Here is a 15,474-nt window from a genome sequence, read left to right as displayed (position 1 = left end):
TTCCCTCTTTCAAAGGGGAAGGAGCCCTAGTTGAGCGCGATGCAAAAGTGTGGCTCGAAGAGATGGAGGATTATTTTGCTACTGCTGGTACTACTCCCGATAACCAAGCAATGTTGGCTATGTTTCGTCTCACGGGGGATGGGGATGCGAAGCTTTGGTGGAAACAACACTGCAAAGATAATCAAGTAGCTCAAAACACTCAAACTTGGGAAGACATTAAGTATGCTGTCAAAGGACGTTATCTTCCACCTGCGCACGAATCCCTTAAGATGAATGAATTCTTCAACTTACGTCAGTTTCATCTTACGTACAATGGAAGAATACTACTCCAAATTTGTAACTCTTAGGCGCTATGCTCCGCCAATGACCGCAGATCAACAAGTAGCCCGTTTTTGCCAAGGGCTAAATGCTCCTTTAAATACACGTCTAGAAGCCATGAGGCATGTAAATTTGCAAGATGCTCTTTTAAGAGCTAAACCCTTAGCTAAAGAGATGTCAAACTGTCAAAGGGTACGAAATGGAAATACAAGGAATGCTGGAAGGAGAGGACGGCGTATGATGTGGAACCAAAGGCAAGTTCACCCAGCTCACCAAACTCATCCAATAGTTGCAGCTTCAGCAAATGGAGCTCAAAATTCAGATCTTAGATGCTATGAATGCAACGAGCTAGGACATTTCAGGAATGTATGTCCTAGGCGAGTCTCTGCAACAAATATACCTAATCGAGGGCGAGGCCAAATAATAAATCTTGGAGGAAGAAATGGAGGACGAGGTTGAGGGCGTGGAATGGCTTCCAGAGTCAATGCTATCATAGGAGAACCAACATTGGGAGAATAACAAGAGGAAAGAGCAACTCTACATGCTGCAATTGATAACCCAAGAGCAAGACAACAATATACTCTCATTCAAAACACCTGCAAATCACCAAGGTGAAAAATTTGAGCTTCTTATTGATTGTGGTAGTACTCATTCTTTCTTGTCACCTAAATGTTTAAGGAGGTTAGGACTTAATCAACACCCTGCAAGAAAGATGAGAGTTGAATTAGCCAATGGAAAGGAGGTGTTATCTCAGTACACTGTGGGAAAAATAGATTTCAAGTTGGGAGAATACTCTACTTTTGCTACTTTTCGAACCTTACCCATAGGAATCTATGACGGAATTCTTGGAGTGGATTGGTTAGCCAGTCATAATGCCAATATCCATTGTGCCCAAGGAAGTGTTACTTTTGTGGACAACCAAGGTCAAGAAGTCACTATTCAAGGCCAGAATGGACGACCAAAAGCTTACTTGGTCAAAGCTAATCGTCTTTTGAAAGGGTTACGCAAGGGTCAACAAATTTTTGTAGTTAAGTTTAACAAAGTAGAAAACTCTTCTTCCAACCCTGAACCAATGTGGCTAGAAGAATTTTCGGATGTTTTCACCGTTGAACTTTCTGAACTACCACCACCTAGGGAGGTAGACCATGAAATCAAAATTTTTCCAGGTAGTGAACCAGTCTCAAGAGCGCCATACAAGATGTCACTTCCAGAGGCTATAGAACTCAAGGAGCAACTCAAGCAGTTGATTGAGCAAGGGTTCATCCGACCTAGTACATCTCCATGGGGTGCACCTGTTCTCTTCCAAAAGAAAAAGGATGGCTCTCTTCGACTTTGCATAGATTATAGGGGCTGAAATCATGTTACCATCAAGAATAAATATCCAATTCCTCGTATTGATGAGATGCTGGACAGATTACATGGAGCCAAAATATTCACAAAGATTGAACTTCGATCTGGATATCATCAAATTCGAATCCAGGAGGCTGATATCTCCAAAACAGCTTTCAACACTCGTTATGGTCATTACAAATTTACAGTGATGGCTTTCGGACTTACGAATGCTCCTGCAACTTTCAATCGTCTGATGCACAATATCTTTAGAGAATTCTTGGATGATTTTGTCCTAGTATTCTTTGACGATATCTTAATTTATTCCAAATCAGAGGAAGAGCATGAAGGACGTGTTAGGAAAGTGTTAGAGCTTTTACGCCGAAATAAGCTATATGCAAAAAAAAGCAAATGTACCTTCTTTACCCCTAAGGTCTGTTACTTAGGGTTTATCATTTCACCTGAAGGAGTCTTTGTCGACCCTGAAAAAGTCAAAGATATTGTGGAATGGCCTCAACCCACTTCACAAACCGAAGTGAGAGGGTTCTTAGGTATCACAGGGTGGTACAGGATCTTTGTAAAGGACTATGCTCTTAAAGCTGCACCACTAACCGACTTGCTGAAGAAAGGAGCTACAATACTTTGGGAAGAAAAACATGAATCTTGCTTCCAACAACTTAAGGAGTATCTTGCTTCAGATTCTCTCTTAAAACTTCCAGACTTCACCCAAGAATTCGAGGTGATCACAGATACTAGTTACCTTGCATTAGGAGGAGTCCTTACTCAAGAAGGAAGGCCTGTAGCTTATACTTCTCGGAAGCTTAGGATTCATGAAGTGAATTATGCTACACATGATTTAGAATTGCCAGCAGTTATTCATGCTCTCAAGCTATGGAGACATTATCTATTGGGACGCAAATTCCAATTGGTAACAGATCACAAGAGTCTTAAGTGGATTTTTACCGAACCTAACCTTAACATGAGACAGAGGAGATGGATAGACCTCATGCACGAATATGATTTTGATATTAAATTTAGACCAGGTAAGGATAATGTTGGGGTAGATGCCCTAAACCGTAAAGCTTTTCTGGGGGCAGTTTCCATGGCTAACAACCCTATTTTAGACAAGGTCTCGGATGCTTCCGTCAGAGATGCAGACTACCAGATGCTTGCTAGTATCCTGCATGAAGAGAGGGCATCATCAAATCAGCATAAACCTCTACATTACTCCTTAGAAGATGGGAAAATTTACTATAGGAATCGACTATGCATACCTAAGGATTCTACCCTAAGGAATGCTATCCTATATGAAGCACATGAGGGCCCAACTTCAGGATATCCAGGTTATGCCAAAACGATCAATTCAATTCGCAGAAGTTACTATTGGCAATGTATGAAGAGTGATGCCCTTCGCTATGTCATGCAGTGTTTGTCTTGTCAAAGGATTAAGCCAGAGAGACTAAAGATGCCAAGTAAATTACATCCTTTAGATATTCCCCAAATGAAATGGGAATGTATTAGCATGGTCTTTATCACCGGGTTTCCTTCTATTCAAGATGGCTATGATTCAATCATGGTCATAGTTGACTTGCTTACTAAAGTGGCTCACTTAATCCCAGTCAAGACAACCTTTACAGCTTCAGATATTGCTCGTCTCTTTGTGAAGGAGGTTTTTAGAATTCATGGTTTACCCAAGAGGATTGTCAACGATCATGATGCCAAGTTTACTTCAAAGTTTTGGATATCATTGTTTCAAGCTATTGGAACCCAGTTATGTTTTAGTACTACTTATCATCCTCAAACTAATGGCCAAACTGAAAGAGTTAATAAAATAATTATAAATACAAAAGAATACATAGTGAGGACAAATGAAGGTACATGGACTCACATAGGAGGGGACAAAGTGGGACACACTGTCATATGAAAAGGAGAGGCTAGTCTCGACTAATCTTAATGAGGGGGGGCTGTGTGGCCTTATCTTTTGATGATAATGACAAAGTGGTCAAGCTGATGGGTACCACAAGGGTACCAAAAATGCGGGTGTGTGTGTTCTCTCTTACTCTAATCTTTCTAGTGGATTACTAAGATTCAATTAACTTTAGAAAAGATGTGTGTGTATGTTTTCTCCTACTCTAATCTCTCTAAGTATAACTACTCTCTCTAATTAGTACATCTTCACTATTAATTTATGCTTAGTTAATTGAAAGTTAATACATAAGAGAACTCATCACATTCTTATTATACATGATGAAATTCTCATTCACCAATGTTATTATCAATTAGGTTAAATAGAATTTTGAATAATACTAAAAATTGATTTAGTTTAAGTATAGAAATTGAAGTTAGAATTGGATTAAAAATGTCATGCATAAAAGCAATGCATTCCTAAACTTTCACTCGTAATTTACACACTTAATTATTTATTAATTAAGGTTAGCAAATATTTGATGTATAGAAATTAGATGTAGAACAACAACACTAAGTGTGAATCCAAGTTGGCGAGGATTCAAATTACAGACCCTCTTTGAAAACAAGGAGATTACTAGGGAAATTGACCAATTTAAAGTTCTAAGTGTATAACATAAGTGTAGTACAAAAAAATGGCTCCAAAGCGTTCTCGAACCCAAGGCGCTAATGACCATGAAGCCGGTACAAGTAACGGGGGAACTCCTGCGGAACATGCTATGTCTCCACCAATCGGACCAATCGGAGCTATGGTACAGGTTAGTATTGTAGTTTCAAGTTATGCATCATTGCATATGCGAGACCATAGGAATATATTATTTACCTTATGAAAAGAAGCACGGACCGAAACCAAGGGGCTTAACCCCAAGAAACTCGGCATATGTTTGACAAGTAGGAAAGAATGTCTGGTTAAACTGGTTGCTATAAGAAAGAATGTTTGTCCAAAACCTTCGGTATGTTTTCTCTCAAATCTCTCTACTCATTAGCGCTGGCATTATGTGGCAGTTGCTGAGGCGTGAGATGGCACCGCTGATGCTGTGGTGGGAGGACACCCAGATTAGCCTAGCTAGATACTGCAGTTTTGTTTTGCCGTGGTGTGAGGATGATGTCCAGATTGGCATCGTTGTTGTTGTGGCGAGAGTACGTTTAGATTAGCACAACGAGTACTTTTCGAGCAGTATGGGACGCTCATTAGGACAAGGGTTTTTATAAGTAATGTATATACCGATCGGATATAATAGCGCCAGTAGATACTCTTAAGTGAACCTAATCCAAGGGTTGTTGGTTTAAAATTGGACGACTTCTTATTTGATTATTGCTTGTAATATTGTTTGAAGGGCTGTTTTAACGAACCAGTATCATAAATAAAGTAAAGTAACATGTATGTTTAAACAATGTGGTAGTAATTAAATAACAAAAGAAGGGTGAGTGTGGTGTGGAAAGTGGGAGAATGATACCCCGACAGTATCATTCTATGAACGGGTGGACCCGAGGAGTCGGGTAACTTTCCAACGCTAGAAATTGTTTTTTGTTTAAAGTCATAAATCTTAAAAGAGACAAACCTTGGCGGTTGTGCTTCTGAAACATGGGGAAAAAAGCGCACTGGTTGGTCACTCTAAGATTTATACTTTTAGGTATAATTGATTATGGATAGTTTTTAGATAGGGTTATGGTGGTCACGCTCCGCCATAGCGAGATAGGACCAATCCTTCACTAACGGTTTATGCCCGTGGCTACGTAGTAGCTAAGGCAATGTCCGTTGGTTTTTCTTGTTCAGGATTGGAGACCTATCAAAGGTACTCCGCTCCTCTCAAAAAGGGGCTGGGACCTCACATACACACCTTCAAGGCCTCTAGCCTTCTTGAAGACCACCACAAAATTCATGATCAGATCATTAGTTGCAATCAACTATTGCTACACCTTCAAGGCCTCTAGCCTTCTGGAAGACCACCACAAAGTTCATGATTAGATTGCTAGCATATGCCTAGCATGTATGTAGCAAGCAAGGTTTGTGCTATTTTCAATGGATAAAAAGAGAGGGCCTCTCTCTAGATGCAATCACCTGTTGCTACACCTTCAAGGACTGTAGCCTTCTAGAAGGCCACCACAGAATTCATGATCAGATTTCTAGTTGCAATCACCTATTGATATACCTTAAAGGCCTCTAGCCTTCTGGAACACCACCATAGAATTCACGATCAGATTGCTTGTCAAATTTGTTGGAAAAATATGTTGTACTTGGCACTGCATTGGTCAAGGGCTGTTGGAGAAACAGTAATGCGTTCATCGATATGTATGCCAGATGTGGTGCCCTTTCAAAAACACAAGTTCTTGATGAGCTTTTTGTCTGTAATCTTTCATGTCTTTGTGCTTGGAAAATTAGAACGAAATAATTGATTTTTATTGGGTAAACAAAAATAATAATGTGAAGTACGTGCTAATCGAGTAAGTCTTGTAGCTGCTACTCCTGTGGTTGCTGTAAGGAGGACTCCTATGTTTTTGGTTATGTCACCAATATTATTTAGCCCTAATATTTTTGTTGTTTCTAAGGCAATATCTATTTTTTCGATAGGTTCTGATTTCAATGCATATTTTAGTGAGTAATATGATAATCCTGTATTGGTTACCTTTTTAATATTCATATGAGCTTTCCATAACAGTAATACCCCTGCATGATAAGGGACCACATTTCTGTGTTCTAATGTTGGTCGATAATAAAGCCTCGTTGTGTTTGTTCATGAATAATTGGCTTAGGATTACTTTGGAAATCGTATGGAAATCCATATTTACATTTAATTTTTTTATTTTGTAATTCTATTTTACAAGATTCTCTACAATTATGTATTTGTTTTTTGATAACTAAGCTATGCAATTTATATTCAATTGATTTTGGATCAAATTTATTTATTGTATGTAAATAAGGTATATGAGTATCTATCTTTAAAGATATTTGATCATTATCATTTGAACCTACCCATAGCATTATATGTGCATGTGGTGAACCTCTATTTTGTATCTCATATTGTATTCGATAGTGATTGATGGTACCTAATAATCCATTAAGAATAAATATGTTTTTTATTTAAAAATGTATGTAATCATTTGTGAAAAATCATCATGCACCCAACTGAACAATCTATCCAATTAAGTTTTAACTCTATCTTTTGGATAATTTTGTCTAAATTTTCTATTTCTATCCATCTACTAGAGGATACTGCATCACAATTTAGGGTTAATAAGAAGTTAGGTAAACCTAATGAATCTACAATGCATAATAAATCGTTTAAATTCTTATGATACCATGACGGAGAGCCTGGAATTGAATAAGAGATATTGTGTTTTATGGTATAACGTATGGTATCTAGATCAGATGCATGTGGATTTTTAAGTTTGAATTTATCTATATATGATTGTAGCATTGTTAAATTTGTTGAACTTGCTATTATCAAAGTTTGACGTAATTTATAGATCATCAATAAGTATGTCTTGTATAGAGTGAATTTTGAGAAGAACGAGGGAAATTCTCATTTTTAGATATATATGAAATTTTAAAGCTCCATCATGAGATCCATATCCTAATGGAAATAGTGTTGTCTCTATTGTAATATCTTCTAAATTAGATACTCCATATAGGTTAATGATTTTTTTGTTATTTAGTCTTTCATACATAACCCCACCATGAGATAACTTACCTATTTTGTATTGTGATTTTAGTTGTGTGTTGTTTACTTGATCTAAGATATCTAAATAATTTGTATTGTGTGCTACTATCATTAAGTCATAATGAGAAGATGATGCATGTTTGTTTAGTAAAGTAGTAATTGCATTAATTAGAAGGAATTATAGGAATTGCTAAAGTTTTTTGTGGTTGTTCATATATAGTATATAACGTTTTTACTAATGGATTATTTTTCACTAAAAAAATAAATAGTGTGTTTATATCATGTGAGTTTTTTGTTTGAATATTTAATAGATCATTACTATTTTGATATGAAAATAGAGGATTATCTAATAATGATCTTTGTTCTATATTACGTATGGCCATGGATGTTATCTTTTTATCGATATTTTAAGAGATATCTAAAGTAGATAGCATTTGTACTTCATGTACATTTATTGTTAATACGTTTTTTATATAAGTCGGGTGATAAGCTACCCACTATTTTCCTCTAATGTTGTTTTGAAAACATTTGGAGTAGTTATAAATTTCTATATTGTCTTGTTTGCTATTTTGAAATGATGTTAGATAGGGATTAGATAAATCATATCCTCATAAATAGGTATTTGTTAATTTTAAGTTTTGTTTTCATACTTGAAAAACAAGTTTCCACAGTTTGAACAATATTTATATGATTTGATCGAGTTAGAAAAATATTTATTCATGAATCAAAATCTAAATTAAAAATGTCAAAAGTTGGAAGTAAGTTTGTTTTTCTATGTAAATGTCTTATAATCTTGGTACTTTGCTTTTTGTTTTAGTTTGGATGCTTTGTTTGTAGGTAATAGTTTATTTGTTTTCATTTTCAATTACGTATTGTTTATTATTATTTTGTATATTTGATGACCTTAAGATTTCATTATATTTATATCGATATGTATATTATTTCTATTGAGCTTAGACTAATATTCTAATTTGGAAAGAAAATCTTTTTGATCTTATTGTGCTTATCAAAATATTAATATTAAAATCTATTTTCTTATAGGTGTTTAGAATATTCTTAAGTATAACATACCTTGTGTTATAGTCAAATGTTGAGTTGCTTTACAGATGTTGAAGAGCTTGTTGTAAACTAGCAAATCGTAAAACTTAAGAAGTTAGACTAAAGAGTTATATATAATTTGATGCCAATTACCAAAGAAATTATAATCATATTTTTTAATGATTGTTTTAATTATAAGAACATAACATGTCTATAAATGGAAGATGTTGGGGCTCAATTTTGATTTAGCACTCTTGGGTTTTTTGTGCAACTCTAAGTAAAGCAAGATTTTGAGGCAAGTCATTTGGGATTTGTGCCTTGCAATGAAAAGGATACAAAAGAAGTATTGGATTAGTTGGACTGATTAGTTAGGGTAATCTAAGATGAGAAGAAAGCTGGACTCAACAGCCTGCATTATGAAGGGCCTTAGAAACGAGGTGAATTCAGACGAAGTTGTCTGCACCGTGATCATCCTATATGAAGTAGGAAAACCAAACTGAGTAGTTTGCGTCGTGAATAATCTTTGAGAAAAGGAAAGGCTAGACCAATGTAGAAGATACTGCCTACTGCAACAATCACATCAACTATGTACTTATTAACTAGATTGATGTGAAAAACATTGTGTACTTTGATGTGGTTGGGTAGCTAGAGTTTGTATGTTTGGTCGTTGAATCTCTTAACACTAGGTTGGTAATGGGACACTTTTATGTCCTGTGAAGTGACCATTTTCCTTGAATTATGGCAAGACTTTCAAAATGGATTTTGAGGTGCTTTCTATCTAGAAAGTTGTCTCATGAGCTAAAAAAAACTCGACATTTTTTTGGAATATCAATTCCATCTTTAACATTGTCCTTGCACAACATTTCACAACCTAAACTGTGTGAAAAAACGGGTCCTGTTTTTGGATTTTTTCAAGTTTTTGCAACTATACCACTCTAGAATTCATGTTTGTGAGGTCTATAATGCTAGAGAACTATCTTTAGTAGTCCTCAACATGTCTTGATGCTTCTAGGGAGAAATAAATATTAAAGTTGTAAGTTATAACCAAATTACAAAAAATGTCAAATCCTGTTTTTTAGCCAATTTTAGCTCTTCTATGATTTTTTTGGTGGGTTTCATGATATCCAAATTCATTTTTGATTTTCTATGTCGCATATTGTAACATAAAGCTAACATTCCTTGAGTTTTGGGGCACCTAATACCCTATTTTGCATAGTACACAACGATGGTTGATTTTTTCAATTATGGAAGAAAACGAAACATTCTAGTATATCAAGTATACCTTTTTCAATATTGTTAGTTTCTTGTGACAACTACATGCATTTTGTAGGTAGTAACCATATCTAGTCATAAGGATCAAATTTGGCTAGATATTGAATAGTTTCTATGGAATTCTACAACTCATAATGTTCAACCCAGTTTTTTCATGTTTGCATTATTTAACACTTCATCTTTGTCCCCAATATTCCCCTTAATAAGATATGTATTATTCTTTTGACATGCTCCATGGATCCTTATGAACATAAAGGAAAATCGGGAACTAAGAAAACATGCATATATTATTTTTATTGAGCGTGGCTATAGAAACTTTGATGATAGGTTTGCAGAATGGTAAAAATTCAACTTTTTTGTACCTATTTATTTTGGCAAAACAAAAAATAGTGAGTGAGAAGCAATCATATGTTCTGATGAGCAACCCATTGAAGTTAACTAGGGAATTTATCTCAAGTCCTACAAAAATCCCTAATCTTATTTTTATGCAACAAAACGTAAGAAATGACTGTTTTGATGAAAATTCACTGGTCCATCCACTTTGGAGGCCTGGTGCGACCAAAAGATGAGAAATTTTACAAGTTTCTTATTTTTTCCATGTTTAGTAGGCCTTGAACTATAACCTCATGAAAGGATTTTACAAAATGAGTGGATCTACTATGGTTTTGGAGGTTTTTTTCAAAACCCTGAAAGGACACTTTTATGTCCTGTTAGTTACACACCTAGTGTTAAGAATAGAGTATGGACCATAGTAGCGAGTGCTAAGTTTCTTACATTTGCCTATAGTTAGGATACTTATTTTGGGTTTAATCTGTAAAAACACCATATCACCTTCCTTTAAAAAAAATTTAGATCTTTTCGGGTTAGTATAACTCTTTTGTCTATCTTGAACTACTTTGGTATCTTGTCGTATAAGCTGTGTTTGAAGATCCATTTCATCTAAAATTTCTTTAGAATCCTATACTTGAATCAAGGGATTTGTCCATCGAAGTGGAGTGAGACAATCTTGACCATATAAGGCCTTGAAAGGTGACATCCCTAGACTCTGATAAAAAGAGGAGTTATAGGAAAACTCAATTGATATAAATATCTAGTCCAATAATTTTGTTCATGCATAAAATAAGCACATGGCATGTCTTTGATGACTTGATATGCACGCTCAATTTGCCCATCAGTTTGAGGATGATAAGAAATATTGAAAGCTAATTCTATCCTTGTGGCTGAAAATAGAGCTTTTCAAAAATTTGAAGTACATTTAGTATCACAATTTGAAATAATCCATCAAGGTAACCCATGATAGATGAAAACACCCTTCATAAATATGTAGCCAATATCTTTGGTAGATAAGGAGAATCCATAGAGAGACATTCCCATTTCATATGAGGAGCTTCGATGGGTTGTAACTTTCCAGGATAGGACCCTGGAAAGTTACAACGGATAAAAACGGGTCCTTTTTTCTTTTATCCATTGACAAGTGAGACAACATGTGATATAGGTTAGTATATCTTTCTTTAAACTAGGCCAGAAGAAACTTTGTCGTAAAGTCTGATGCGTTTTAACATACCCTGGGTGAGCTGTAATAGGGATATCATGGGATTCTTTGAGTATAGAAAGTTTTAGTTTCCTATTTTAGGTATATAAAGTCTATTCTTAAAGTAAAGATCTTGGTCATCAATTTGTAGTTTTGTATTTGTCTTTGTTGGTTTTTTGTAAGACCCTGTATAGTCATAAGATTATGTATCTTTGAAAAATAAGTATATTGCTACTAATGAGAGTAGTTGAGGTAGTGGTAATAAAATTGAGAGTGATTTTGCAATTAAGAGCATCTGCAATAATATTTTCTTTACCAAGATTGTATTCAATTCCAAAATCATATTCACATAGTAATTCCATCCATCATATTTATTGCATATTGAGATCCGGTTGTGTGAAAATCCATTTCAGGCTTTTGTGGTCAGTATTTAGTTCAAACCTTTTTCCTAGAAAGTGATGCCAAACTTTGAGAGCATGGACCACTGCTAAAGTTTGAGATCATGAGTAGGATAACTAATTTTTTGGGCGCAAAGTTTCCTAGACTCATATGAAACACTTTTACCTTCTTGAAATAGAACACTTTTAATAGCTTGTCCGCTAGCATCTGTAAGGACTACGAAAGTTTTGGAGAAACTAGGGGGTTGTAATATAGGTGCAATAACAGGAGTATTCTTTAATTTATCAAAACTTATTTTTGCGCTTTATTTGTCCAAATTAAGATCCTGGTTTTCTTGAGAAGAGCAATTAATGGTGCTGCTATTGTAGCATAACTTTGAATAAAGATATGATACAATCCTGTCAAACTAAGAAAACCGCGTACATGTACATTTGTAGGTTGATGCCATGTGACTAAAGCTTCAATTTTTAAAGGATTACTAGCTACTCCATCTTTGAAACTACGAAGTCAACGTATTCTACTTGCTCAATAAAGAAAGTATATTTGGTTCTTTTTGCATAAAGTTTATTTTGTCTGTTTTGAAAACCTTACGGACATGTTGTTGACGTTCTTTAAAATTCTTTTAATAAACCAAAATATCATCAAAGAAAACCAAAATCATCCAATTGGTGTCAAAAGATGTCCGTCATAAGCCTATTGAATGTAGCTGGTGCATTTGTAAGGCCAAGAGGCATTACTATAAAGTTGTAGTGTCCAAAGTGTGTTGAAATCTATTTCGGATATATCTTATTCTTTGATTCTAATATGATAGTATCCTGATTTTAAATCAATTTTGGAGAAGATTGTAGCACCATATAATCTTTCAAGGAGTTCATCTATTCTTGAAATTACTATTTATTTTTTACGGTGATTTGATTTAAGCCTCTATAATAAATACATATTCTAAGAGTACCATCCTCCATGCAATTAAATAGTACAAGTGTACTCCATGGAGAAGTACTAGGATATATGAAACCTTGGTCTAAAAGTTGAGGTATTTGTTCTTTAAGTTCAATGACTTATGGGAGTGACATTTTATAGAGTCTTCTTGCTATAGATTGTGCTCCTAGACTAAGCTCAATAGCATGATCTACTACTTCTCTTGGAGGTGGTAATTTTGTGAGTTTTTCTGGACAAACATCTTGAAATTTCGCAAGCCATTCCAGTTTATTATTTAAAGGTGACGTATTGGTGGGATTTCTATAGGTTTTATGGGTTTGGAAAAAGTGACTAAATGTAGCTTAGGTTGATCTCTTTTTTCAAAAATGGTGACTTTTTCTTTATTAATGTTGTAAAATGAAAGAAGAGCATCTTTGCAAGTGAATATGGGTGTCATTTTGTTCTAACTAGTTTGTCCCTAGTTTACCATCATAAATACCTAGAGGTAATACTAAAAAATTTGTTGTGTTATTTTCAGATCCTAGTTTGATATGAAGTTTTCCTACACTAGTTAGAGATTTTGTCTCCTTTCTAGTGGCTAATTCTATTATGAGTATTGAGTCAGGGTATTCATGCGAACGGAGCTTCCTAAAACATTTAGGAGAGAGAAGGGAATATGTACTTACAGAGTCGAATAAGAGGTTAAAGATTTTACCTTGATACTTTGCAAGTGTCTAAAGTACAATGAACCGTTGGGTTGCTCCTTGATGCTCGATTGCAACATGTATATGAGAGGTGCTTTGAGTTTTCTCACTGTCTTTAATTGGCTGGAGTTTATTTACCTTGGCCACTATAGCTCTAACGTTGTTGTTAGAATGGGTTGGACGGGGAAAATTTAGCCTTGGGAGAAGGGCATTTCCAGTATAAGGAGGATGTTTGGGTTGAAAATTCTTTTGTGGTTGATTTGACTTCTTGTTATTGAATACACTTTGTTAGGAATTGGTGGGATGAGGTTGAAAATTTCCTGAGGCAAAAGAATTTTGGAAAGGAGCAATTGTGTTGGAATTTAGTTGATCCATTCTTTCTATTATTATTGAAATGACTTGCATTTTTTGATGGTTTGGATCAAAGTAGATGTAACACTATTGTTCTCTTCTAGCTTTTTCTCAAAGGTTTTTGACTTGAGATATTTTATTATCATTCTTACTCTTCTTGCTATTTTTGTTGGTCAGACTTGCGCTTAAAATAATTACACACTTATTTTTTAATTGGTCTTTTAGCTTCCATAAAATCTGTAAAATTAGTACGTTATAATGCTTGAAGTCTTTCTGTAAGTGGAGAATTTAATCTCGATACAAAGCATGAAACTTTGACTTCTTGTGTCATCCTTGCTAGAGCATACTTTACCAAGGTGAGGAAGTGTTGATAATAAATTTCAAGATCCATAGTGCCTTGTGTACTATCCAGAAACTCAACCATTCTCTCTCAATGATAAGTCTTATTTTGATAATGTTTAATAAGTTGGGCTTTGATATAGGCCCATCTTGTGGTTGATGGATCTATTGATTTTCATGGCAATGATCCTTCCACCATCTTTTTGCTGTCTTTTCAAGATTAAAGCATGCTATTATTGCTTTATTTTCTTCACTGGAGTGTGAAAGATCAAAGTAGTCATCCATCTTTTCTAATCATTCTTCCCAGATTTATCCTTGCCCTCATCACTAAAGTTTCTAGGTTGTGATTTCTTGACATCGCATCAATGTCATTCTCAATTGCACTGCGAGGTGCAATACCTCCAACAAGTGCTCCTGATGTTTCATTAGATGTTGAAGGCCCAAAAACATGATTTGGTGGCATATTGTTGAATTATCTACACATATAATGGCCATTGTAAGATCATAAATATGACATCAAAAGAGAAACTTTATGAATTTATTTATTTATGTCTGCTATGTACATGAGTTACACTGCTTATAACTTTCTATTCAGGGAGGTTGATTTGATTAGGCATAACTTTCCCATTTTTGTAGTCTGCAATGAGAATTATAAGATTGGTTAGAACAGCCACCCATATCTATATTGTCTAAAGTTTCTCTTCCTCCATCTATATATGAAGTATAGAGGCATGTAGGTGAAAAACCATGACCAAGAAAAGAAAAACCCATGACCACAACCAGTGGAGCAATATAAGGAGAATGTCCATAAACCAATGTTAATAAGATAAAATGCCTATATGGGTGGCCGATCTGGGTACACACTAGCCATACAAGGGTGGACTAGCCATTGCATGAAGTAGCAAGAGATGAACTCTAGCAATCAGTCCATCTCCTTTTGATCATCATTTTTAGACACACCCTTTGCCAGTGCTTGCATTGTCTACAAGAGTCTTCTCCCTCCATATGTACCTGAGTTTTCATCCCTACAATACCCCTATAGTAGCCTGACATTTTGCCAATCAAATCAATGCATTGGCATCAAGCATCACACTCATGGGAATCATTTGCATCAAAGGGTCAACAAAATCTCCTTTTAGTTTAGTCACTGAGTAGGTAGTACCATCTACATAACCATAAAGTATGGTTTGTTAGACTACATTTTTTGCAATACAAGTGAATATTGTTAGCAATTGTTGCTGATGTGTTGCTGCCATCATGTTATTTGTAGTATCTTCTAAGAGCAGAGGAACTCAGTGAGGATTATTATGTGGCTGTGCCCAACCTTATGTGTAGTAGTTTGACAACTTGTTTCTCCGACCTTGGGGCCAATATACTTACATGTATGTGTATATGTAGTGTATGTGTGTGTGTGTGTGTGTGTGTGTGTGTGTGTGTGTGTGTGTGTGTGTGTGTGTGTGTGTGTGTGTGTGTGTGTGTGTGTGTTGTGGAATGTATACATACCTACATGAACTCTAAGAGTGGCCCAAATTCACCCATAAGAAAAACACAATCATAAGCTCACCATAGTCAGCTGTAAGACTATATAGCCATTAGATCCATCATGCATCATATTGACCAAGTAGTACAATATTCCCACTAACATCAT

The sequence above is a fragment of the Adiantum capillus-veneris genome, chromosome 5, assembly GCF_014529385.1.
Source record: "Adiantum capillus-veneris isolate H3 chromosome 5, ASM1452938v2, whole genome shotgun sequence".
In the NCBI taxonomy this organism is placed as follows: Eukaryota; Viridiplantae; Streptophyta; class Polypodiopsida; order Polypodiales; family Pteridaceae; genus Adiantum; species Adiantum capillus-veneris.
The sequence above is the reverse complement of the archived record's forward strand: the minus strand, read 5'-3'. Positions refer to the sequence as shown.